Below are 26,898 nucleotides of genomic sequence, written 5' to 3' on the forward strand. Positions count from 1 at the left end.
ACTGCTGCCATTGGAGAATTGTTCTGAAGAAGGAGCAGAGAGGTGGTCTGTTAAGGTCCAATGGGGAGACAAATGCTAGTAAAAGATATAGACTTTTCTGGCTCAAACCAGTTACTGCTGAGGGTAGAGAAAGAAGGTATTATCTGCCAAATCATAATTAACTTTATCAAACCCTTAGGTTACTCAGAACATTCTTTAATCAATAATACTTTTTTTTTTTTTTTTTTTAAATCGGCATAAGTTGGAGTCTTGAGCTTATGTCCAAATAAATTTGTTAGTCTTTAAGGTGCCACGGGACTCTCGCTGTTATACTAGGATGGTTTGCCAGTATAGTTATACTGGTATAATTATGCCAACAAACCACATTGAGGCCCAAATTCTGGGCTTGGTGAAGAATCGACTCTGAAGTTCTGCTGCAGAACACTGAGTGACAACATACTTAATTTATAAAACACTCTTAGAAGTAAAAAGTTGTTTCACAGGAGGATAGGCAGTATTGTCACTGGATCTCCTCCTGGGGTATTTTGGGTTACTGAGTTGCATGGAAGAGCCCCAAACTTTGGCTATCCTTTTAGGGTCATGCTTCATTTTCATTCCATCTGCCACTGCATGTTAGCTGATGAACAGAGCTATGATTTCTGCCATGGAGGTCACAGAAATTGTGAATACTAATAAAGTCAGCGAAATCTTAGATATGGCTGTAAAAACAGAATTGATTAGGCCCCCAGACCAAGCGGTGTTGTGACCTGACACAGGGGATTGTGGTGCCGCTCAAGTTTGGCCCATCTGCCCCTCCGTAGATGGAGATGAAGGGGTGGATAGGGCAAAATTGAGTGGCGCTGTGATCCCATGTGCCAGGTTGCAATGTCCCAAGTGGGGAACCAGACCCAGCTCCATGGAACAGAAAGCCACTACAGCAGGGTTAGAGTGGGGTAGGCTCACTTTCTAGCCTCCCTCCCAGGCCTTACCTTTCAGCGAAAACCTCATTATTTGGTGACCTTTCCATGACATTGTTTTTCCTCGCACCTTTGCTGTGAAATTTACTACAAATTTCTGTGCCAAAATCATAGTTTTCCTGATGAATGAGTCAGTGTAGTAACATATAGGCAACTTAATTTAAAAAGAAATATTTTGTTCTCATCTGCTGCCAGGTCCACCAGTGAGTTTTTGATTAATGTTTCTGGTTGTGGAAAAAAGATTGCACGAGTGAATTGCCTGTTCTAGAGTTTTGGCAGGCTGAAGGTTATTTTGGCTTTTCTAAACTACCTGAATTATTTGCAGATTGCATGTTCAGTATGTTAAATTCATGCTTTGATATCTGAAAATAGTGAGGAGCTTGTCTTCGTGGATTCTCACAAACTGAATATTTATCATAGCTGAGTGATAAATAGTGAGATAATGGTGTTTTATAGGCAGTGAAATGACAAGGTCAGTTTTAATTAAGCTGAGATCAAGCCCAGTCTGTATTGCACACTTCTGATTAGGTTACTTCAAATTAACATAAGTTTTTGGAGACTCCACTGAAGTCAGTGGTGTTAAGCACCAGCTGTGCTGGCAGATAAGCATGGGATATAAGAAGGAGATAGTATTCACATTGAAATTAGCACTTGGCACAATATAATTCTCTGATTGCAAACTATGTGAAGTTGCCTGTGCTAATTGGTTGATTCTATTTGAAGCAGATGTTGTTAGCTTTCCCACTAATGATCTGGAGAGAAATTTTTTTTGAAAGACATGCCACGTTAGGTTCTCTGCAGTATAATAAGCTAATTACAACTTTAAGTACTTGCAGTAATTAGCACAATGTGTATAAAGTGGTCCTGATCTTTTCGCCCTGCTGCATTATTGTTAGGGCATCTTGAAAAACAAAAAAGAAAGCTTTCTGGATTTAGTTACCCCAGTCTAGTTTTTTGGTTTCCCAGACTTCTATACTAAAGAGATAATGAACTAGACTTTTCTTAGTATATCATTTAAACCTTGCCTTTCCCATTCCTGCTGCTTTCCCTGTCCAACCTCCCCCAAATTAATTCTTCTTAGCCACATCCCTTTAGGTACTCTTTAATATCCATAAACTCTTGTAATCTAATTAACATTAGCAAATAGCAATCAAGCATTTGTTCTAAATTGATTCAGTTGATTGTTTACCCATATTTTACAGAGATCAAATGCGTAGTCCTATTTAGTTAAAACAACAACTATGTCTTTCCAAAATAATCATATCTTCATTGTTTTCTACTGATAGTTGCTACAAATTAGCATCACTTTTCAAAGACGACATGTAATAAGAGGAACCTGAAAGACGGCTATATAAACAAAATGAAAGAAAAAAATGAAAAGGAAATGAATTACATGAAAGCAATTAATCAGAAGCTGTACTTGTAATACCTTTGGATAATCAGATTTGTCTGTTAGTGATATAGATTATATAATGTGATATCTATATCTATCTATCTTTCTAAATATATTTATCTATATCTATCTATATACACTATACAAATTATTTTGCTGGGAAACCAATTTTAAAAGCAGTTTCAACTAGCCTGATTCCCCTACCCGCCCTCTGTATGGATAGGTCAGAATTTGTTAAAATATCTTTTCAGAACGCTTCTGAAGATTCAGTTCACTGTTCAAGAGCTGTACTTTTTGCCTATTTAAGCCCTAATCTTGCAATTGCTCACACAATAGCTACTTTATGTGAGTACTCCCAGTTGGGAACTCCCATTGGAGCTACTGTGACCATTACGAGTCTACACTTAAATATGGGAGGGTATGGAGCCAGGGTACAGACAGAACTTGGAAGGAAAAAGGAGAGAAGTAGCCATTTTACATTGCTTTCCACCTCTTCTCCTCCTCATGGTGGCCATTTGTCAACTGTGGTCCTCTGATCAACTTCCTAGTGTAAAAAGAGAAATTAAAGCTATTAAATATTCTAGTTTAGTTTTACAATACAAAATGAGCAATAAACAGCTGTTTGGAGAAAAGTGATCAAGAGTCTGGGGACCTGAAAAAAAAGTGTAAAGAAAATGTATTTAACAATTAGTACTTTTTAGAAGAAAAAAAGAAAATTATATCTTCTATTTTCTGCTACCCCTCAACTGTGAACTATTTTTTACAATCAACTGATATTCAGTATGAATTAGTTTTTTTAATGAAACATAAAACTAAGGATCCATATTTGGAAACAGTAAACCACACCTTGGGGCATAGTCTTAAGCTGCTGATGCATTTCTTGGTCAGATAAATTTACTGACCGTTAGCCTCATGCCTCATCACATTCAAGATAGGCACCAAGGCCCAGATCCCAAAAGGTTAAAACCCATTGATTTCAGTGCCTAAATATCTTTGATGGTCTGTGTCCAACAGCTTGGTAATGCATACTCTCTTGTAGCATATAAATCAGACTTGATTTTCATGCTTTACTTCTGCTGCTCAGTCTGTTATGAGAGACATAACCCAGATGAGAATTCTGGCTTGGCATTAAACTTGAATTGCCTTATATCAAATGGAATTTATATTGATAAGATGCAAAGCAGCTTTTTGCTCTTTAGCTTTGTTACTAGGAGTGAGGAATGACCTGTCACACAATAAAAGCCACGCTGGCTAGTGCCCTAATGTTTTTATCTAGTGAAAGATGTGACAAACAGTCATGGGCTAGTTAAATTTATTTCCAGAATGCTGAGCAGATGTGTGTACATGTATGAATGAACCAAAGGTGGCTGATGAGGCCTTTGGGTGTTTTTTATGAAACTACTTAGGCCTATGCCAGTCAACACTGATGCCATATGGCACCCCATTGCCCTTATCCTAGAAGGGAAGAAGGGGCAGCTTCCTCAAAAGCAAGTCTCATATTTCTCCTGTTTTATATATTTTGGGAGACCATACTGCATGTAGTTGCCACAGTGGATAATTTTCAGAAAATGGTCATCCTGAGCAGGACTTTCCAGACTGACCTCAGGCTGAAGCCTGACCACCTTGGTAGGATTTGACCACATTGATTGTATGCAGAGTGCATGAACCATCTGATTGTTCCCAAAGCTGTGAAGATGGTATAGTAATGAGGAGTAAGTGGGATTTGCCTACTGTAAGGGTCAAGACAAGGCAGAAGGGCTGTGTGCTTTTTCAGATCACTGAAAATATATGAAGGGAGTGCCCCTCTTACTTCCCTAGGCAAGTCAGCTATATGAAGAGCAGGCAAAGACTTTGGTCATCGGCTATGTCAGCCTGATAGGACTCCTGCTGTCCTAAACCCCCACCCCCACACGGGTGACAAGTGCTATCTGCTGTATTAATTTGGTGATGTGACCAATCAATGATTTTAACAAATGTTATTGTTAATCCACTGATATTTTTATTCCATTTTAATTGTGATCTTGATTTGATAATTGTATTGAAGTTAGTTCAGTAACTACAAGTATTATTGCAGCCATGTCGGTCTCAATATATTAGAGGGATAAAATGGGTTAGGTAATCTATTTTACTGGATTAACAGAAGTTGGTCCAATAAAAGATATTACCTCATCCACCTTGTCCCTCTAACTACAAGTACTTAGTCCAGTAGTTTTATTCTTAGTGATATGTTTGAATTTTAATAACTGCTTGTTTATTCTGCTTAATAAAACTCACAAAAAGTATACACAGCTATTTTTTCTTTCAAATAGCAACATCGGCCTGAATCCTGAGGATTTATGTAAACTAGGCACTTACCCGAGAACCTATTTGGTTTTCACTAAATTAAACCTTTGTCTCTTGTACTGTTCTTAGACTATTGCACTAGCTGATGTTCCTACTTGAAATCATGGAGTTCATTTAGTCCATTATACAACTTATAAAATTGTGCTTGAAAAATTGCTTGCTGCTTCTTCTAATGGAAAAATCTTGAGCCAGGGTAGAAAATGGAGAACATGACTCTTCTGATTGGAGTAACTATGACTAAGGAACTGGAGGGGGACTTGAGAAATCTGGAGTCAGTTTCTGGTTCTGCCACAGTCTGTCTGTGTGATTTTGGACAATCGCTCAATTTCTTTGTGCCTCAGTTTCCCATCTGTGAAATGGGGATAATATTGCTTTCTTTCTCCCACCTTTTATCTGTGTTGTTTATTTACTTTGTGAACTCTTCAGGGTAGGGACTGAAAATACTTTGTGTTTATACAGTTCCTAACACATTGCAGCCCTGATCTTAGGTGGGGCCCCTCGGTGCTACTATAATACAAATCAATAATAACAATTTAATTAAACATATTACAACAAATGCACAGCCAAATTCAACTAGCATACAAGAAGTGGAACTGGAGTGGGGTTTTTTTTTAAGTAGGGGACCAGGTAAGACCAGCTCTATGTAGGAACACAGGAATTGCCACAGCATATTGGGCCAATATGATTCTATTTCTGATGGGGGCCAGTACCGGATATGTTAGAGGAAATTTCAAGAAGCCACATAGGGGACAATTATTGTCTAATCTACCTACTGACTGAGCACTAATCATTAAAGTTTCTAGCTCTAGAGAAACCCCGCACAATTCCCCCAGTGGGATATGGAGTGACAATACAGTACACCCAAAGAAACACAAATTAGAAACATTACCACAGCAGAGTGCCCTCATTGGCTGAATATTCAGTAAGGTCAAGACACTGTTACCTAGCAACTAATGAGAGCTGATTAATCCCTTTGTGGGCGTCACATACACCACAGTGATATATGTGATTCTGCTCTTGGTTACACTATTTGGGTAGTGACAGGAAAAGCAAGTAACAATTACTGGTGAAAGACATCAGTAATGCATAGCAATAGCATCATTAGATTTATAAATAATCACAGTGAACAATGACTTTCCATTTCTAACATTAACTTGAAGCTGTAAGGTTTTTAAACTATGCCTCTTATTATCTGTAAAACGCATTTAGATGACTTTGGAAGGAAAAGAAAATGGTCCTGGCAAACCCAGGCAAACTGGTTATTCTAGAAGAGTGGGATCCCCTTTATGTTCTGGGGATGCAGAATTCCTATTGGCATCAGTGGAAGTTTATTCTCCGCCTGGAGTGACTGATCAGGCTGAAAGAGGGGGCAAACGTTCCTGAAAAGAATTCCTCTTAGTTTTAGGGATCTCTGAAGTATTTAAAAAAAAAAAAAAAAGTATTTTATAATGCACCTGCTTGCTCCACACATCCCAGAATCACAGTACCTCATCCTGTCAATGTCTAATGAACTGTGTAGTCCCACATGATTTATTATTCCTGGTGCTCTACCCGGAATGATCAATAATCCATTGTACATCATTTCTTTTTACTTCCAAATGTGCACAGCGGGGAGGGAGGAACTCTTATTGGATTTGCTGAAAAAATAAAATCCCTCTTCCATATTTTAACAGAGAAAAACTGAGCTGACTGGATTATTGGAGTTTAATAGTTTATTTAAAGGAGGTAAATGTTTTTCCATAGGAGCTCTCATGCAAAATTATATATCTATATATGAGGGAAAGAGATTGCAGAATGACTATTATTAAATAAGGAGATAAAACTGTAAGGAATCTTTTGACAACTCAATTTAGACAATAAAATGCCCCCAAAAAAACAAACTCCCGGAGACTCCGAAAATAGCAATAAACAGGGAAGTTTGGCAGAGACCCAACATCAGTGCAGTGTTGCCCTGCGTCTCATCTCCCCAATCCTTCCAATACCCGGCATGAGACTTTCTGGTTTTAGGCATTTTTTTTACATTTTTTTCATGACTCAGGAGGATAATTAAATGCAAAATTGACTGCCCTGAAAGGATCATATTGTTTGGGGGAGGGGGTAGAAGTAGAGATTGTATCAACTAAAAATGGGGCAATATGAGCTGCAGTAGGTCTTGTGCTTCTTACTACCCAGAGCGGTTTCCCTTCTAGCTCTTGTTTATTCCAGCGACTGAGAAAATTGTGCAGGGGACATTTCTTTCTGATTAAGGATTAGGCACATTTTACTCTGCTTCCCGTGTTCATATTTGCTTACCAAAGCAGTCTGTTTTACATGGCCCCAAGATCAAGTGGATCGAATGATTGCCACTTGCCAGTATGCACTTTAGAGTTTAGAATGTGTCTGTTTAAAAAATAAATTTCCCAGATGACTAGTGCTGAATGAGGAATAACTAACAATGGCCACTGTGCAGTGCCTTTTCAGGATCAAGGATATACAATAATTACATAACACAAAGAAAAAGTCAGTGTGTTTCTCTACCAGACTTCTCCATGAAGTGTACTTAAGTTGTAATTGATCTGCTTGGCTTAGGAGAGAAAGCTAGAGAATAATAAGGGGCGGTACAAGGAGGATTTAACAAGAAACAAAGAATCCTACACAATGTTTAAACACCACTTACCTATTCTACCCAATGGAAAATGTCTGAGGACCTCTATTCTCCCTTCTGTTACTGCAGAAGGAATGAGAAAGCAAACAGGGCAGAAGAGTCACTGAACCAGCACAAAGAAGGGAATGTCAGGAAGTTCCCTACTTTTCAAGACTCCATGGAAACCCCTTGGTGTTAACTACACGAAATTAGACTATTGCGGAGATTTGGGGATAGTGGTTTGTATCAAGTTTGGGGGGGGAACACAGTCAAGGAACAGATGTTATTGGTTACATAACACCTTACCTGGTACCTGGCAGATACTAAGGCCCACAGAGCAGTTAATGCTGCTGTGAACCTCCGCACCCACACTTCCACCAGGCAAGGGAGGAATTGCTCAGGCGTGGGAAGGAGGACAATTGAAAATATGGTTCCTAAAGGAGCCATGCTTGTGGGGGGAGGGACGGGCCTGACATTTCTGCAAGAGCATTAAGCATGTCATGAGATTAGAGTTTCCTTTCTCCACACATGCTGGGGGCCCTGTCTACTCTGCAGGCTCCTCTCTCCCTCCCAAAGTCCCTTCCCCATTTCTCAGTGCATCTAGTGTGGAGAAAGGAAACTCTAATCTCATGACATGCTTAATGCTCTTGCAGAAATGTCAGGCCTGTCCCTCCCCCACAAGCATGGCTCCTTTAGGAACCATACTTTCTACTGAACTCCACATCTATTTAAGTCTGGTTTAAAGGAAAATTTCTGCAAATGAAATAGTTTCAGAGTTAAAATAATTTGTATTGTTGTTTTATACTTAAAAAAAAAAAAAATTAGTCACTGCTTTAGTTGACTCCCAGTGATTAGGTCATGACACAGCCCCAATCCAGCAACTGGATCTCTCTGGACAGATTCGTCAGCCTCTGTGTATCTGGTTGCAGGATTGGCAGCATATATAGTGCCCTCCCATGCTAATGTGCATGGAAATGGGAGACAGAAGACCCAAAAAACTTTGGCAACTTCACAGAATGTTGACTATAAAGATACAGTAAAGTACATTGAAACAGGAAGAATTGCTTCCACCGTTCTAGCCTAAGAGGAAAGGAAGCTATAGCAGGAAGATGCTTACCCAAGCCAGGAAGCAAATGGGGAATGCCCCTCTGCTTTTAGCAGAAAGGACAGAGTTATGGTCTTCACCATTCCCTCTTATTTTAATTCCTGTAAATATTGAAAAGTGTGTGTGTGTGAGAGAGAGAGCACGCTTCACATTGTGAAGGGTTTTTTTGGAGTAACTCAGGTTCTCAGTCTCCTGTGGGCAGCTTGTCATTCACTCAGTATAATATTGAAAGATGAATTCCATTTAAACTTGTGTTAGATTTGCATGTCAAATGTCCTTTTTCAGAGGTTGCAGGGGTCTTGGATAGGAGGGGGTGGGGAAAAGAAAGGACTTTTGCCACCTTTTTTTCTTCTTGATGTAGGCACAAAACCTGAAAGGATTTTTTTAAAAATTCTCTTTTTTTCCCCAGTAGATGTTCAGAATTTGTTTATCATGGAGGACTCTGTAGTGATTGAGCTCCTCTTGAAATTATGACATCACAAGCATCAAGAGACTGAAAGCTGGTTCTCTGAGAAGGGAAGGGAATTTTAGTCAGACGGTTTAAAATTTTCTTGTTTTTGTTAAAATCTATTTACCTTAATCATTGACTACAGCTGGTTGGATATTTTCCACCAGAATGATTTTCAGAAGGAAAATGCAGTTTCCAGAAAATCAAAATTTTCTGTGGGACAAACAAAATTTTAGTGTTTTCTGTGGGAAAATTTTGATTTTGCCTCCTAAAGATTTGATTTTTTAATTGGAAAATATTTCTTTATGGATCAGTTCAACCAAAATCAATATATTTCATTTTGTTGAACTGACTCTATACATTTCATTTCAGATTAGTTCAACAAAACATTAAAGGGCATTTCCCTAACAAGGCATTGCTTTATGGAAGTTGTAGTTTAGGGTCCCATTCTCTTCTGTGGGCTGGGCTCCCTGCAAGACTACATCTCCCATTATGCAATGCAGGTTTTGGGCTGACCAAGCTGCATAGTGCTTCATGGGAGTTATATAGCTCTGGTTGCATCATGGGAGATGTAGTCTGGCCAGGGGGCCTACCCATATGGAAAAGCAAGGTATCAGGCTCCTGAAATACAAATCACAGGAGGCAATGTTTGGGAAAATGCAGTTTGTAATGTTGAGCTGACTTGAAACTAAATGTTTCAGGTCTGTTCAATAAACCAAAATGACGTATTTCAATTTTGGGAATGTTGAAATATTTTATTTTGATTTAAAATGTTGAAATACAATGTTTTCACACTTCTGAATTGATTGGGGGGAGGGAGGCAGAGAGGGGGTAATTTCTGTTCTGAAAACTTTTGAAATTTCAACTCTCTGTCCAGTTTGGAATAAAAACAAATGTTGAGATTGCATCTCTGAGATCTCCTTCAGGCCCTCCAGCAAAAGCATAAAAGTCCAGACTACAAATTCTTTGGAGTTTTAATGAAAGAGACCAATCAAAATACCTTCCAGGCCCTTATTATCCAACCTTAAAAATAGCATAAATCTATTTTAAATAAAAATCCTTTCCAGGTCACCTTTACAGAGCATGTTTTAGTAGCTCAGATGAGTATAAAGAGTTTGAAATAGAGAAAGAGTGTAACATTATTGCTATTTAATATGCTGGAAGCATACCAGAAAAAAGTGAGAGTGATTTTGGGTACATATCTCTTCACAGCAGTTTAATACACTGCATGCTCTAAGTACCCCTTCTTGGTACCCGAGGCTTGTCCTTTACAGCTACTTAATTTGGCTTTCCTTTCACTCTTAACAGCCTACTGGCTTTTCCCACTCCATTCTTTAGATCGCTTCCCTTTCCAAAAACATGAACAGAGAGTATTTGCCTTTAGAGTAATTGGTGAATAATATGGAAATTGGCCTCTTCTGTAACCAGTTCCAATTACAGTATAATAAAGTTGTGCAAATTGAAGCTCACCCTGCCTTCCAAACTAATTGCTTATCATGGGATCAACCTTTGCCTTCACTTTCTGTGATTAATTGTTTATAGCACATGTAAGGGGGAAGGGAGCTTGAGAGGTCATCAAATCCAGACCCCTGTGCTGAGGCAGGACCAATTAACCCTAGACATCCTGACAGGTGTTTGTCTAATCTGTTCTTAAAAAGCCTCCAAAAATGGGGATTTCACAACCTCCCTTGGAAGCCTGTTCCAGAGCTCAACTACCCTGATAGTTAGAACATTTTTCCTAATATTTAACCTAAATTTCCCTTGCTGCAGATTAAGCCCATCACTTCTTATCCTACCATCAGTCTTCTTTTCTCAAGACTAAACATGCCATATGCACCGTTTTTTAAACCTTCTTTATAGATCAGGTTTTCTAAACCTTTTATCATTTTTGTTGCCCTCCTTTGGAATCTCTCCAATTTGTCCACATCTTTCCTAAAGTGTGGCATCCAGAACTGGATACAATACTCCAGCTGAGGCCTCATCAGTGCCAAATAGAGCAGGACAATTATTTCTTGCATCTTACATATGGCACTCCTGTTAATGCACTCCAGAATAATATTAGATCTTTTCGCAGTTGCATCACATTGTTGACTCTTATTCAGTTTGGATCCACTGAATTCTAATCCTGTCCTCCAAAGCGTTTGCAGCCTCTCCCAGCTTGGTATCCTCTGCAGATTTTATAAGCATGCTCTCCACTCCATTATCCAAGTCATTAATGAAAATACTGACTAGTACTGGACCCAGTACTGACACCTGGAAGACCTCACTAGATATGTCCTCTCAGTTTGACAGTGAAGTTGTGCACCCCCCTTATAGTAATTCCATCTAGACCACATCTCCCTAGTTTGCTTAAAAGATTGTCATGTGGGACTGTATTAAAAACCTTGCTTAAAACAAGATATGATATTATGAGAAGTTTTTATAGACATATATTCAGTGCCCTCAGTGCCCTGAAGACATCCCTTCCGGATTCCTTACCAGGACGTCCCTGATCAAAACATTTTGATCAATTTGAAATGAACCTTTTTCAATTGAATTTTCTTCTTCACAGAGAATTTCTAAATTTTCATATTTCATTCCAACTTAAAATGAAGCCAGATTTCAAAATAGCAAAATCATTTAGAAAATGCAATTTCCATCCTCCACCCAGCCCTAACTCCATGTTTCTATACCTCCTTATCATTGCCTTGATTTAAGATAAGACTCAGTAATCTGGATTGTAACAATCAGTACTGTAATTGTTAGGAGAAATGCAAACACAATTGCATAGTCTGTTCTTCTTTAAACATGACTAAGGTCTAGAATATAGTGAAGGTTCTTACTGGCCCAGTTTCAGGTTTTGTAATAATCCTTGTCTTCAGTTTTCACAGAGTTCTTTGGAAGCTGTGAAAAGTTATTCTCAGCATGCTGATTGATGAGTGGAAGAACTATCATTGAAAAGGCTGGAAGAAGGCTTTTGTCTGAGCTCTTTCAACAGGTATTCTGATGAGGAGTATAATAGGGTAGACACCCACTTATCACACTTCTAGTGAGGTGTGAGCTTGCAGTTTTTCAGTTCTTGAAACAGCGTGGCACCCACCTCTCACAAGGATCCCCTTGGTCGAGTGCATGTTTTCAGTCACTCAGTTCTTGGAATGGGGTCAGCACCCACCTCTCGTGATCACTCCCCCTATAGCTGATGGTTTCCTTGGCAGGTCTTCCATGACTCAGCCCTCTGGCTGAGTCACACACTGTCTGTAGGCGGAACACCACAAATACCTTTCCAGGGTATGCAGCCTTTACCTTCTCCTGGCCCAGGGTTTCCTCCCTTGAGACATTTTCTTTAATAACAGTCCAACAGGGCCCATCGCGTACCCTCATTTGGTATGTCCTTTTCAGCAGCCCTCCATGGGCTCAGTCTTTAACCAGTCCAACAGGGCTCATCATGGTGCCCTCACTTGATCTGGCTCTGTTCTGGGCTCAGTCCTTGCTCACACTGAGCTGTCCATGGTCCTGCTGCTCTTTCAGCCAACTAGGAACTCAGTCATCCTCTTCCCTTTTCCAGCTCCAGGCAGAAACTAACTGATTGGTCACTGCTGCTCCTTTTTATATGGCATTCCTGGCCCTTGATTGGCTGCTCCAGCAGCCTCTCTGATTGGCTGCTACCCCTGCAGCCACTTTAGGCTGCTTGGAGGACTTCTCTGCTCCTCTCTGGGACAGGGTGTGGCAGGACTTTGAGGCCTCCAGCACGGGTCCTCTGGGCCTAGTCCATCCTGTCACAAGGAGTTTTAACTACATAACTTTCATGGAGTGAATATGGCAAGGTCCAGGTTCTCTCCTGGAAAAGAGTAGGCTGAACTGTGCAACACTGTGTGTTGATTTTGCAGAAGAGGACAAATGCTTATTAAGGACTAGATGGAGTCCACCAAAGTCCGTTTCACGTGTGATATAATTTAGGGGTTGAATCCAGCTGTTTAAAGTGCACAAACCTAGTATGCCCTAGTAGAAACATATTTCAAGAGAGTTTGGAAAAGGGGAGTGTGACATGGCTATTGGCAATTTCCGGCAATATATTAGAAAAATCTTATTGAATTAAATTTAGGTATTTTTGGAGTCCATTGTATCTGGAGGTCATTGTATTAAATGCAAAGGATTACTGTGGGCCTGGATGATCAAAGGACTGGATGAACAAAGTGGCAGACAAGAATGGTCTTTTGGGATGATATGTGTGAAGTGGATTTCCTGGGAAATATCTTGAGGAAGGTGAATGCAAATTCCCACCCACACCCCACAGTTGCGCAAAAACCCAGCCCTTTGTAGCTATGACCTGAGGAGTGGGCCTTTGTTTGTTGATCACCTGTTACATGAAGTCAAGATCAAAGACCAAGCCAATAAAAGAAAGACTGAACTATTCATGGATGTTTGCGTTCTGAATCCAAGACAGTTGTGAAGTTGTAACCATGGGGAAAACCCTGTTGTGAGTTTTGAAAGACTGACACCTACGAGAGCCCGAGATTGAGGCGAGGATGACTTCTGGTAAGCTTTTAAACATGTGTGTAGGTTATTCTTTTGTTTTTAATGTTTTCCCTGTAATCCTTTCACCGTTAAGTTTAAATATGCTTGCTTATAAAAGCCTATGTGATATCTTAGAACTCCTGGCAATTACAGCTGTTCATAGGTTTTAGAGGGAAAGCAAAACTTAAATGCTGGCCTGTTTGAATTGCAGGGGATATCACAGTGCAGGTAGGGAACTGTGCAGGCTGGATAAACCCTTATCAGCAGGGAAGGAGACACAGGTCTCTACCCAGGACACATGACAGCTGAAGAGCTGGGAGCCTAGAGTGGATGCCCTTGGTGGACAACGGAGGGGGAAATACAGGTGCAGTTGCTCTGACATGTGACAAAGAGCACTGAGTCTGTACTATGCAACCTCCTTCAAATTCCTCCTTAGAACTCTCCTCTGCTGTGATGCCTACAAAAACCAGAGTGTGGTTAGGTAGCTGGTGTGCTATGACCACTGCCTTTCATGCTGACCAGTTTTGTCTCTTGTTATCTTGTATGCCCTCTGTCTCTCTGCTGAATCCATCTGTTGTCTCTTATGTTATACCTAGCCCATGTCCCGATGAGTCTTTTTGTTTTGTGGTTGCACAGCACCTCACACAGTGGAGACCTGGTCTATGAATGGGGACGCTAGGCACTGAAAAAATATAAATAAATAATAATGTTCACTGTTATAGTATTCATAATAATATTTGTAAACACACATTTTTCCTATTTTTACTTTTTTTTTTTTTTAACTTTCCAATCTGTGTTTCTTTGTGCAATAACTGAGTGCTATACCTTCCAGAAAAGAAATCCCAAACCATTTAAGAGAATCTGATTTGTGACACTTTGGTCTTTCTATTGTGGTACTAGTTAATCACGTGTTCATAAAAATACTAACATATGGGTCAAACAGACAGCATTTAAATTCACTGCATTTAAGAGCAAAGGAATTAAAAAGGTCTGCTGGAGAGGCTCTGCAGTAGTTCTTGCTCTGCAGTCTGTCAGAGAATGTATAAACCTGTGACCTCTTTTGTACACAATTACATTGTATCTCCTCTATCTAAAGACAGATAATTACAAGGTTACATAGTCCCTTGGCAGACTGAAGGAAAGGTTACCCTAATTTTCTTTCAAAGGCTTTTGAGTTACGCTGTATGCTGGGAAGGTACATAGCTGTTTAATACTATCTGAATAGATAGGAGAGATGATGTATATCACCATTGCTGTGTAGTTCCAGATGGAATGACAACCCAAAATCGATATTTTTCTTAATATTATTGTTATTCATTTTGTTTATATAATATGGCTGTGTTCCAGAGGGGTAGCCATGTTAGTCTGTATGCAGCAAAAACAATGAGAGTTCTGTAGCACTTTAAAGACTAACATTTAATTTCAGCAGGCATAAGCTTTCGTGAGCTTCAGTTCATTTCCTCAGATGCAGTTGGTAGAAATGATACAGCAAATAGGAAACATATATAGAAGGCAACATATGCATATCCAAGGGCATAGATAACAATGGGGTAGGTGGATAAAAGCCAGGTACTTGAGGCATAATGACAACTTACTCAATATCTAGGCCCTTGGATATGCATATGTTGCCTTCTATATATGTTTTCTATTTTCTGTATCATTTCTACCAACTGCACCTGAGGAAGTGAGCTGAAGCTCACGAAAGCTTATGCCTGCTGAAATTAAATTTGTTAGTCTTTAAAGTGCTACAGAACTCTAATATGGCTCTGTGTGTGTCTCCCTGACATCAAGAATGGGTCTGTGAGTGTATGTAAATTGGGGGTAGGAGGCACTGATATCTATTGACCCTTTGAGCCACCCATTGTTGACCTCGTGAAGTTTGGGGGAATGAGGGAGTTATGTGCGTTTTTAAAATATATGTATAAATATCGTATGTCCCTTGGGGTATCTGTTTCATATTAACCTGCCTAACTTCTATGAGTTAAAGAAGGATGTTAAGGGAGAAAATCAATAGGAAATGAAACAATGACACAGATAAGAGTCCTGGGGGAAACAATGAAAACAATCTATTGGGGAGAATCCCCTATCTGGGTCCATCTAGGCTAGAATGGTTTACTGTTTCCCAGCTGAGCTTAAGATCAAAGGGTATGCTAAACCTCAGAAATCCTGGCCTTGTAAAGGAGGATGCTGGGGGGGGGAAGGTTGGTTGTCAGCAGATAGATGCTCACACACAATGAACAATAAACCATTCTAGCCTCAGTACAGCCAGATAGGGGATATTAACAAACAAACTTTTTATTGGGGGTTTCCTTCAGGACTTTTATCTGTGCGTCAGCTTCACTGCCATGGCAGTTAGTGAAAAGCCAACGGGTTGGCAAATTCACATAGAGAAGAAAGGTAGAAACTCCAGTGGGGGTAATCTATTTATCCCTCTCAGGGACAGAGTTAGGTAGGCTGAGGCAAATTTACAAAGATGTAATTGTTAGCCATGCATGTAGTCCTTGTACTGTTTACCCTTTGCTCTATGTATGCTAGGTGCCTTTGAGGAATGAATTAATCATGCTTTGTTTTGAAGATGCTGTTTATGTATCACTGCAAACTTATACTGCCACAGACTCGTGAAGGAAAACTTACAAGTGACAAAATGGTCTGTGTTGTTAACATGGTTGGGAACCAGGAGAGCTGCAGCCCAGAGTTCCAGCCTGAATGGTTGGCTCACGTGATTCTCACCCAGAGTGAGGTACAGGAAGTTGGCCTTGAGATGGACTGAAAGGAGTGTAAGGTACAGTTTGTCTTGGAGCCATGGCATAAGGGATCAAACTGGTTAGGACAAGAGAGACAAATGGGTTTCACATTCTGGCTATTTTAGGTCTCAGTTTCACTCCTCTTAGAACTTGCCCATCCCCCTAATTTTTAACAGTGTATAGTGTACAACATTTGCATATATCCTCAAGCTTGAGCCAATATTCAATGATCCTTATAATCATTTCCCTGGCCTCTCCAATACTTTCTGCAGGATTTAAGCTTTAATATTTTTCACCAACATTCCTAGGACTGGTTGGGAAGATAACTTTGAATCTGAACACCAATGCAGCGCTGTCTAACTTGAGCCAACGGCAGAAAGCCAAACAACAAGCCAAATGTATCCCTAGTACGCCCACTACAGTTTTGTCCAGTGACTGAGAGATCTGAACTGGCCCCCCTCCTGTCAGCCAATGTGGAAGCCAAATGCTGACCATGTAAATAATGGCATTAACTGTTGGTGTTGATTATTTTAACAGCAATATCACACTATTGTGGAACTGTGAACTTAGCATGAGTAGGGCGCCCACCAAATCTGATCCCTGCCCAAATATTAATTCAATAATTGAGTGAGCTGGGCTTTTTTCTCTAAGTTTCTATTATATGTCACAGATCTAATCAGGTTTCCGCTGCTGACAGCCAACCAGACTAGTGTGAGGGGACCCCAGCCTCTGGAGTCTGAACAGAGCCCAGGCACTGTCCCAGTCTTGGGGTCCTATGCAGACTCATGAAGTGCAGACCCTCTGTCTAGCACTCCCTCCTGAGATCTCTGACCTTGTGGTCCCAGGCCCAACTCTGTAACCAGTGCTGACTTCTCTGACTAACCCTGTAACTAAAACACACCATCTCCCAGAATCCCTACGAAGGTGAGAGCCTTCTGTGTTACCTCCTCAGGGGGCTACATGTAGATGTAGCATATAGCATACACAGACATTCTATGTGAAGTTCTGCCACACTTTTGCTCTTTAATCACATGACAAATACACAGATCTATACAAAAATAATACACCTGACACACATTTCCATGCCTCAGTTTCCTCACTACTCCAGGGCAGTCTTTGATTGTGGTCAGAGTCCTCTGGGGCCATCCAGGTCCATCTGCTGCAGAACATGCTTTGAGTTCTGAAACATGGAGGCTTCTCCCCAGTTTGTCCTTTTTCACCTTGGCTGGACGATGCTCTTCCTTCCTCCTGCCCAAATTTCCTGTGTCTCCCCCTCCTGCTCTGAATCCTTATTTAAACTTTGTTCCTTTGTTCTGCTCCTGGTAAGTTTCCACTCCCTACTTCCTTCCTTTCCTCAGAGAAGTAGGGTAAAACTGGTTTCCCCTCTGATGTAGTTATTCTTTTGTTCTCCCCAGGTGAGACCTATTCAGGTGCTGATAGGCTTTAGCTATGGACTATTGTCTCTGCCCTGGCAGAGATGTATTTCCAGGCTTATAAACCATGGTGGATATACAGATCTGTACGCATTCCACAGGTTTGCCATATTTCAGGCTCCCAAAAGGAGGACACTGCAAGAGGGGAAAGGAAAGTGTGTTTGTGGGAGGAGCTGGAGGGAGCCTACAGCTGAGGGAGCTAGCAGCAGTATTCACTGGAGGTGTGTGTGGGGGGCAATATCTCTCCCTATCACAGTGACAGGGTGGCTGGCACAAGCCCAGGACTCAGTGACAACAGTCAGTCAGAGCTTGTCAGATCAAGTCAGTCAGAAAAGAGGCAATGGGTGGAAAAACCCAGATGTATGATAACCCTAATGATAAAGGAATTTGCATAGCAACAACTTCATAATATCAACCAGAATTCTTAAGTTGTACAACATGGACTCCCCCAAATCATCACAACATGATGCTTCGATCTCTGACCCCTCTCTCTCCTCAGGACTGGGGACCTGGAAGACAGCATACTTTATCAGGACCACTTTTCCTTGTCCCAAACAGATAGATGGGGACTTGACAGCAAGGGTAAGGAGTGGGTGGAACCTTGGCTCTGTTCCCCACAGTACACATGTGCCTTATCCTGTCCACCCATCTCAAAAGGAAGTTACTAGTGTATTGCTGTAAGATAAATGACCAGTAGGTGTCACAGTTTCTCTACAAAAGTGTAGATAGACCATAATTTATCTAACAGTCAAAATGATATTTCTGAATGGAGGCAATTTTGTACACAGTGTAGTTGTAGCCGTGTTGGTCCCAAGATGTCAGAGAGAGAAGGTAGGTAAGGTAATATCTTTTACTGGACCAACTTCTGTTGGTGAGAGGGAGGCTAGCTTTCAAGTTTACATAGAGCTCTTTTTCAAGTCTGGGAGATTCACTCTTGAATTTCATGAAGTTCATTTATAGTTGTTTCCTTAACTATGCAAAATCTATAGGCTGTGGTCACAAATCTATGCCTATCATGCTGCTTTTGAATTGTGTATGGAGATCATGATGACTTTGTTTACATGGTTCAGGTAAATGACTTAGTGCCATGATTAATGAGAAAGAGCGTGCATAATTGCAATCAAATGGATTCAGTACCTATTTCAGTGATTAATGAAATCAACAAATTGTATGTAGGTCATCTCTATTTCAGAGGAACACCTTGTCTGTGAGGCCTTTACACCAAGAAACACAAAGGAGGGGGAAATAAAATCAAGAGATGTAAACTCCTGTTAAATGGAAGACATCGCCACAAACTCCCACACATTGAAACTGTCAACTGGCACTGCTCTGGCTGTGATTTTTATTTACTGTTTAAGTATGTTAAAAAAATCAAAAGAACCTTGGTAAATGTCATCGCTACAATGACAAATCAAAACACAATTATTCAGGAGGATCAATTAGATTGTGATGCAAAGCAGAAAATAAAGGTGAGTTACAGGGAATGAGGACCCAGACATGGCAAAATACAGGATTACAGTCTTAAATGTCATGTTGCAGTATTTAGAATGAATGCAAATACTATACTCTTATATGTTAAGGCAAAGTATATTATTTGTTCAGTCATTAGAGGCCAAACTTTCACTCTTTGCTATGTGCTTATGCAAAACCCTTGTTTGGATAGGCACAGAAACTGGGTAGTTAAATACACAGTTACCTGAGTTGTGTGCCCACACATGCCCTTTAGAGTGCACAAATGGGAGGTTTGCTTGTGCCAATAAAAACTAGAGTGGTGTTATGAGGTGGGTTAAATTTTATTATAAGTTGAGTTAAAACCTCATTGAAGTTGATGTGTAAATGTGCCATTCTCTTGAGATAGTTAAGGGATGTAAAGGGGTCCATGATTCCCCCTTGCTGCTCCAGGCTTTTTCCCCCACAAACCACATGCAAATACAGCTCCCACTAGTGTTCTTTATTTACAGGCTTGTCTTCCCACCACCAGCTATTTACAGATCAGGGCAGCTCGCCTCCAGCTGAGGTGTCTCCCGCTCACCCCTTCCAGCTACTGCTCCTACTTCCTCCCTTCAGTGAACCTCTGGTCAGTAACACTGCCTGCCTGTGAGCTTTTATAGGGCCTGTCTAGTGAGCCTCACAGCTGCTCCTCATTAGCCCATTGGGGGCCTCGGGCCCCCACCCCGTGTGCAGCCTCACTCAGATGGCTCTACTCACCCTTTAGTTAGGGTTCCAGTGGCAGAGGGCTGGCTTATCTCTCAGTACTCAGCCAACACCCTGTCACAAGGGGCCACGCCTAAAACAAGGCCTAATGGAGACTGCCCAGGAGTTTTGGATTGTGTGGGCAGAGGCCGGGGTTCTACAAGAAGTATTATAGTGATTCCATGCATCTCTAATAGTAAAGTAGGCCTTCAATTTTAAAAATACTGTATTGGCTCCGATCTTGGAAAAACACGTGTGTAACTTCACTCAACTTCAGTGGGACTGCACATGTGAACAAAGTAGCTGCTTGCAGAACCAGGGTCATAGGGAGTACAATGAAATAAATGGGCTATTTTATCTATTGAATCTAACTAACGATTCCAAGAGCTGAGATGCTTTGCCAGAATGACCTCAAACCTCTTTGGTTGAGAGACTGGGTCATAATCTTCTGAGCACAGGCTCTCTCTTGAGTTTTCTGGTGCTTTCTTCTTTCTTTCAAGTTGAAAGTATGGTGAAATTACCTTTTTTGTGCTATTCCCACTTCCATTTGAAACTAGAAAAGGAAGAGCCTCATTCAACTTGACAAAAGTTAACCAATATTTTTTTGAACCTCCAGATTTCAGTGGAGGTTTGACTTAGTTCTTATTTTATCTGACATAACTGTGCATCCCTGCTACGAAGTGGCCATTTTCCTTTATAAAGGACATAAGAGTTGAAAGAGCTCAGCCACTGGAAGAGTCTAAGGATAGTGGCTTTATCAAGAGCGCTTTGGGATTGCAAGGGGAGAGGTGGGGGCAGAGTAGAGTCCTCTGTGATATTTTAAATGTTCTTCTGTTGCAGATAAGTGTGTATCCTATATGTTTTTACAGACTGTAGGTGGGTGCTTTCTTTGGTGGAGATCTTTATCAAAATTGACTTTCCATATTCTCTTGAAGCCCACGTCATGTCTGTTCAGCAAAGCAATCTTTAAATTAAATTATGTCTTTCTTTTAGGTCTATCATTGGTATTTCACATCTATTTTAACCAGGAGGAACAAAGTACAGATAGAACCTCATCTTTCTCATTACCTTTAGAACTTTTCCCAAAGGGCCTAGCTATATTTTTAGCATTAAGTTAAGACTGGAAAAGGCCCCACTGTTTCTAAAATATGTAGCACTAAAAGATTATTCCTATCTGTCCCCTGTTTAGCTTGCAATTCATGTTGGGACTTATCTCTTTTTTCCAATCTCCACATGAAAGATCACCAAGGACAAAAAGAGAATAACAGCTGTACCAAGTGAAGGTGACTCTTGATTACTCTGAAATTTCAGGTGAATTATTTATCTCTTACAACACAGCCTCAGAGGGCATTAAAAAACAATAGCAATGGCTTTGCAGTTTAACCTTTAACTCTTGTGATGCTGCTTCATTTCATAAATGTTATTTCCCCTGGAGCACAAAGACAAGGGGCTCAGTTGAGATAGGAGAGATGTCAACATAGATCTAAGCAACATCAAGATTAATTTGGCACTGGAAAAATACCACCAAAAGAAAGTATATAATTGAAACCCTTTCACTAACTCTAAAAATATACTCTGTGCATTTCATGACCACAACCTTGCTTTTATATAGCACCTTTCATCTTTTCTTGTCACATCAACTAAAAAAATTAAATAAGACTTAAAACATTTTATCATGTCCATTTCTACAATCTAATGCACAAAGTTAACACCTACATTTTAAAAAATTAGCACAGGTGCAAATCCCTTGGCTGGATATCTAGGGACAGAAGTATGAGCTAGCTAGTCTGGCGATTTTCAAAGCTGAAGGCTACCTGTTCAAGTCAGCAAAATATCCTTAAAGGAGTGTAGCTAGAAGAAAAAGCTCACTTAAAACTCAGTACTGAGGAGGATTAAGTATCCTGTATACTCTTTTTGTCCAGAGAAAGATCCAGTGAACCAAAATTAGCATTTGTTGTTAGCCTTGTTTTACAGATTGGAAAACTGAGACAGCGAGAGGTTTCTGGATTTGTTTTTTAGTGCCTTGACCAGGCTACACAAGGCACATGGTACTCAGGCCTATTATCTAGGTCGCCTGATTTCCATCCCTGTTGGCCTTACAGGGAGTGATGGTGGTGAGAACATATAGCATTACGCAATACGCTCCAGACCAGCCTTATCCTCTTTGCCCAGTCTGTCAGTGATGCTACCTGCAGGAAATGGGTTGAATACAGTGATTTGTGTCTATATTTACCTTTATTGATCAATCTTGGAAGCTGAAAGGTATTTTTCCAGACTGGCTTTTGCATGGAACCACAAGGATGCCTTCCTGGCATAGATCCACAGGCAAAGAAGAGCCCAGCTGGGCATGCCTAATTTTTCTCCCATTGGTTTCCTAAACACACTATTTCCACCACCCACAAAGTGACTCTGTTCAATTGTTAATTAGATAACATGAGAATTGTTTTCTTCACATGGCAAACCCTGTACCAATTTATCAGGCATCCACTGCTCTGGTTGTCTAAGGTTAGTGAGGGACCACAGGCCATAGCCTTGCAAGGGGAAATGAGAAGAGGTGGCTAGACTTGCCCAGAGAAGGCAACAGTTTTTCATCTTAGAAAAAACTTTATTTTGGTCTGAATCTTGGACCAGTCCAAACTGGTGAAGTCCTTCCACTTTGGAAACAAGGGTAGGAGAAGATGCATTAATGTTATGTATTAAGGCCAGGGCACAGCGCAGCATCAGCCCCCATTTATAAGGAATTGTGAGGTACATGTGTTGTGTCAGCAGGCCACAGATGTCCGAAGCGAGGGCTGCTGTATGATTTCTGGAGCACTGGAAGTAAGACACTGAGGGAATGTGGGAACAGTACTGAGAGAAAGGCATGACTGCATGTAACCAGGGGATTTTTAAGAGCCCTGGACTAGGAACCCAGCTGCTGCCTGAGTATGCAGAAACCTTGCATGAGCAAAAATGTGACCAGCTCTTCAGACAACACAGGCAACCCAACAGCTTTTAAGTTCCCCCTTTCTATGCACCCAAAAATGTCTGTCCTCCATCTTCACTGGCTCCCTGTAAACTCATGGGCCCACACACCAAAAAACACCCCCCAGCCACAGGATTCCAGCCCCCTTCCAGGCACCTGTTTTATTTCTTTGACATAAAATGATATAACACAAATTCAGCATCTCAGCCTTGCCCTTTTCTTCTGACCTGGGTCTTCTGCAGCAGCTATCTGCCTAGGAGCTAAGATGAGGCTTTCCGATCCTTTCTTCTCTCTAGCCTTCTCCCTGAAGGATGACATGGTCCAGGCCTGGTACCTGGGAGTGACACATGAGCTGCATTCTTTCTCCTGACTGAGGGACTCCTGCAGCAGCCTTCTTTCTCTTTGTAATTCTCACTAGTAGCTGAACTACTTGTTGGCTCTTCGGGGCTAGATTCACAAGGAGGACACAGGTGACTAAGAGCTCCTTTACACCCCATGAGCATTCACAAAAACAGTCAGCTGCTGCTTAACTTGGTAGGCAGCTCCTCTCCCAGCATGCTGGCTTGTATGATTCCCATTCTTAGGCACCTGCCTCTCCCCAGGCCTCGTTTAGGGAGTCTGGGCACCTAATTTGGGTTGTGAATTCCACGGAGCGTCTAAGGCTACGAGCGAACTTACATTAGCACTCACGTGACTAGCAGGCTAAAAGTAGTAGTGTAGTTGCAGTAGCATGGACAGTGGTGGCACAGGCTAGCCACCCCGGAGCACAAACCCACCTGAACCACGTGGACTCAAACTTGGTGCCACTAGCACGTGCTGCTGCTGCACTACCGTGGCTGCGCTCCTATAGTTAGCATGCTAGCTCAGATGAGTGCTAGAGTAATCCAGGCCTGCTTGGTGTGGAACTCTGTTCCCGTCCAGTGGCAGCTGGAGCAGCTAGAGACTGATGAGCTGCTGCAGCCTTTGTGAAGAGACATGCATCTTTTAGCTTAGTGGTTCTCAAACCTTTTGTATTGGTGATCCCTTTCACACATCAAGCCTCTGAGTGCAACCCACTTGCTCCTGTGGGTACCCCACCCTTTGCCCCCGGCTCCTGGGGGCTCCCCAATCCCTCTTCACCCCTAACCCCTGCACTGTGACCTTTCACCCCTAACCTCTTCACACACACCCCTGCGTCCAGCTGGGGAAACTGACCTGCATGCACAGAGCAGCTGGTATTGCTGCTAGGTCTCCCCTTAAATGCTGCTCCTAGGGGACTGTGTGTGAGGGGGGGAGTGAGGAACAGCATCAGGGCTCCCTCCATCCAGGAGACTTTCCCCACTTGGGCTGCATAAGGGGAGGGCAGAGAGCAGCAGCTCCCGATGCTCCCCTCACAGCACGTATGGGGTGTGCATATAAGAACAGGTGAGGGGAAAAGTGCAGCCAGAACCTCAGCAGGAGGTTCTGGAGTAGCTGGAACAGGGGCTGCAGCCTGGTGCACTCGAGGTAGATGTGCTCCAGAGTCTCTCTCATGCCACAGAAGGTGCTGAAGCTGGGCAAGAGCGCTGTCCCACCAGCGAGCACTTAACAAAACAAAAGACTCCTAATGGAATCTTAACTAGCTCTATCTTTGAGCAGCAGGAGGGGGAGGTTAGACCATGCCTGGGGCTCTTAGGCAGAGCCCACACTTCCAGGCAGGAATACCTGTTCTCCACCCCCATCCACTGAGCTCCTAGCCAGTTCTGTTCAGATGAGAGCAGCCCTTCCATCAGAACAGGCTAAGCACAGTTCTGCTGCCATTCGTTCATACAGTGCGGGGGAGGGGGACAACATTTCATTACCACACCTGCCAAAATGATCCTTTAGGCAAAGCAGTCCCATCATGCTGAGCACCTACGCGGGGCAGGTGTGCCCATGCAAACACAGTCTGGTCCTGATGCCTTTTGCCCCCTCCACTCCCCCAGCTAGCTCAGCAAGGGAGAGGTCATTCAGACCCTACTGACACTAGCATGAGTACGCGTATGCAAGCTGGGAATCAGACCCCTAGCTCATAGCGTGGATATGTCCCAAGAGTTAGGTGTGGCAATGCCAAAGTCCCTCTTGTGAATCAAGCCCCAGGGGATCTTCAAACTACCACTCGATTCCTCAGTTCAGAGCTTCAGATGGGCAGCAATTGATTAGTTACAGGTGGGAGGGAGGCTAAACCCAACTCCCTCAAGGCTTGTCTTCATTGCAATAGTTAGTTCGAATTAGCAACTTTGAGTTGCTCACTGTCAGTGAAAGCAATCAAACTTCAAAATGCTGGAATCACACAGTTACACAGAGTGACTGGATTAGCTGCTGATGAGTTATTGGAACTCAAGACATTGCATCCCCACTCCCTGACTAGCTTGAGCATCAGCATCACTCGAGCTTCAACTCACCCCTTCACAACACCACTTAACTCAACCTAGAGATGTTTGTGTGTGGACATGAGTCGAGTTAGGGCAGTGGCTCTGGAACAATTTGTATCGTGGGGGTGCTGAGAACCCATTTTAAAACCCTGCATATAATAGAAACCACATCATGCCAGGTGATGTGGCAGCACCTCCAGCATCCTTAGTTTCAGCACCTGTGAACTAAGCTTGGTCTACGCTTATCGTCTTCACTGCACCGCGCCGACGGGAACCGCGTTCCCATCAACGCAGCACTTTGCCACTTGTGGGGGTGGATTAATAACGTCGACTTCTGGATCAACTGAGCGGGTCTTCACTGACTGCTCAGTCAATCCAGATAAGTCGATCTGACAGCAACGACTTTGCCGCCATCAGTATAGACATAGCCTTAGGGTTAACACGTGAATTACCACAGGAGGTGACTGTGCTGTGAAGACACAGTCTCAAAGTGCTGTCACATCCTGTGACAATACCTAAGGGAGTCTATTTCAAAAATTCCCTTGCATGTGACTTTCTCAAGATTAGACAGAGAGACCACAACAATGTCTGGACTACAGGCCACGAATCTGGACTCCTTGTCCATTGCTTTATTCATTAGATCACACTTCTCGACAGATGATACCATAGAGTCACTACTGTATCTCTATAATTGGGAAAACGTCTCACTGAACCAAAAAGATCTCAGTGTTTGAGGGAGAAACAGACATTTTACACAAAATAAATGGACTGAATGACAAGATTGCTCAGCGGAATGGTCAAGATATGATCAGTTTTAAGGGATTCCTGTTTTTGGACTATATTACCATTTCATTTTCATTTACTGTACTCATGCATCTTTTAAAGGCATCAGTATAACTATTTTATGCCTGATTTTGTTAATTTACTTTGTGTAGTACAATAGCATTTTATTACTTGCACAATTCCCTGAACAATTGCATTTTTCTTTGTCACACTTCCTTTCCAAGTAAAACTGCCTGAGCAGTGATTATTGGATACATTAGCATCATTCACAAGATCATTTTGTACTTTAAAACATCAAATGTTGTTTGACTAACAAAACTTCTTTGATATTGTTGTTGGATGTGGGAGGAAGAGAGAAGATTAGTGAATTTTCATAATAAGAATGCTGCACACATTTTTGACTGTCAGTTTTATATATGTTGATTAGACCTGTAGACACAGATCTATTTCTGACTGTGATTTCACTAGTGTGCCGCAACTTCCCACTCTGCCTAATGAACAAGCACAGAGGGAATAATCACCCTGTTGGGTTCAAATCTTATTTAACAAAACAAAAAAAAGTTGGTGACAGTGATTTGTTTGTGTAATTCCTGGGGGAGGGAAGAAGAAGTAGAAGGTAAGAGGAAATTATATAAATAAATGATAAAAACTATGCCATAACAGGCCTGATTTTTTAAAAACCCCTTTTGATTGGTGCGGGTTTATGCCTACAGTTAATTTGGGGTGCAAATACTGGCATTTAATATAATAACATTTTGATCTGCTGTTTACTGTGGGCACAAAACTATAGTTGTAAAAATGAAGTTTCCTTTAATAATTTGGCCTGGCATGTTTTGCAAATGGTAAAGCAAAACATAAAATATAGAAAGGTGAAAGGCAAATAAATGCGTGATCTGGGAAGATAATTTAGGATGTATTTCCTTGGTCTTCCTTCCTCCAAATATATCCTTTTTGAACAGTTCTTTCTAACTCCAACAAACATGAACAAACATATACATAAAAAAGATGTATATTAATAACCCAAGTTATATGTGCCAATGGCTCTA

This window comes from Emydura macquarii, unplaced genomic scaffold (genome assembly GCF_026122565.2).
Source record: "Emydura macquarii macquarii isolate MOO-44397 ecotype Brisbane River unplaced genomic scaffold, CSIRO-AGI_Emac_v2 contig_1043, whole genome shotgun sequence".
In the NCBI taxonomy this organism is placed as follows: Eukaryota; Metazoa; Chordata; order Testudines; family Chelidae; genus Emydura; species Emydura macquarii.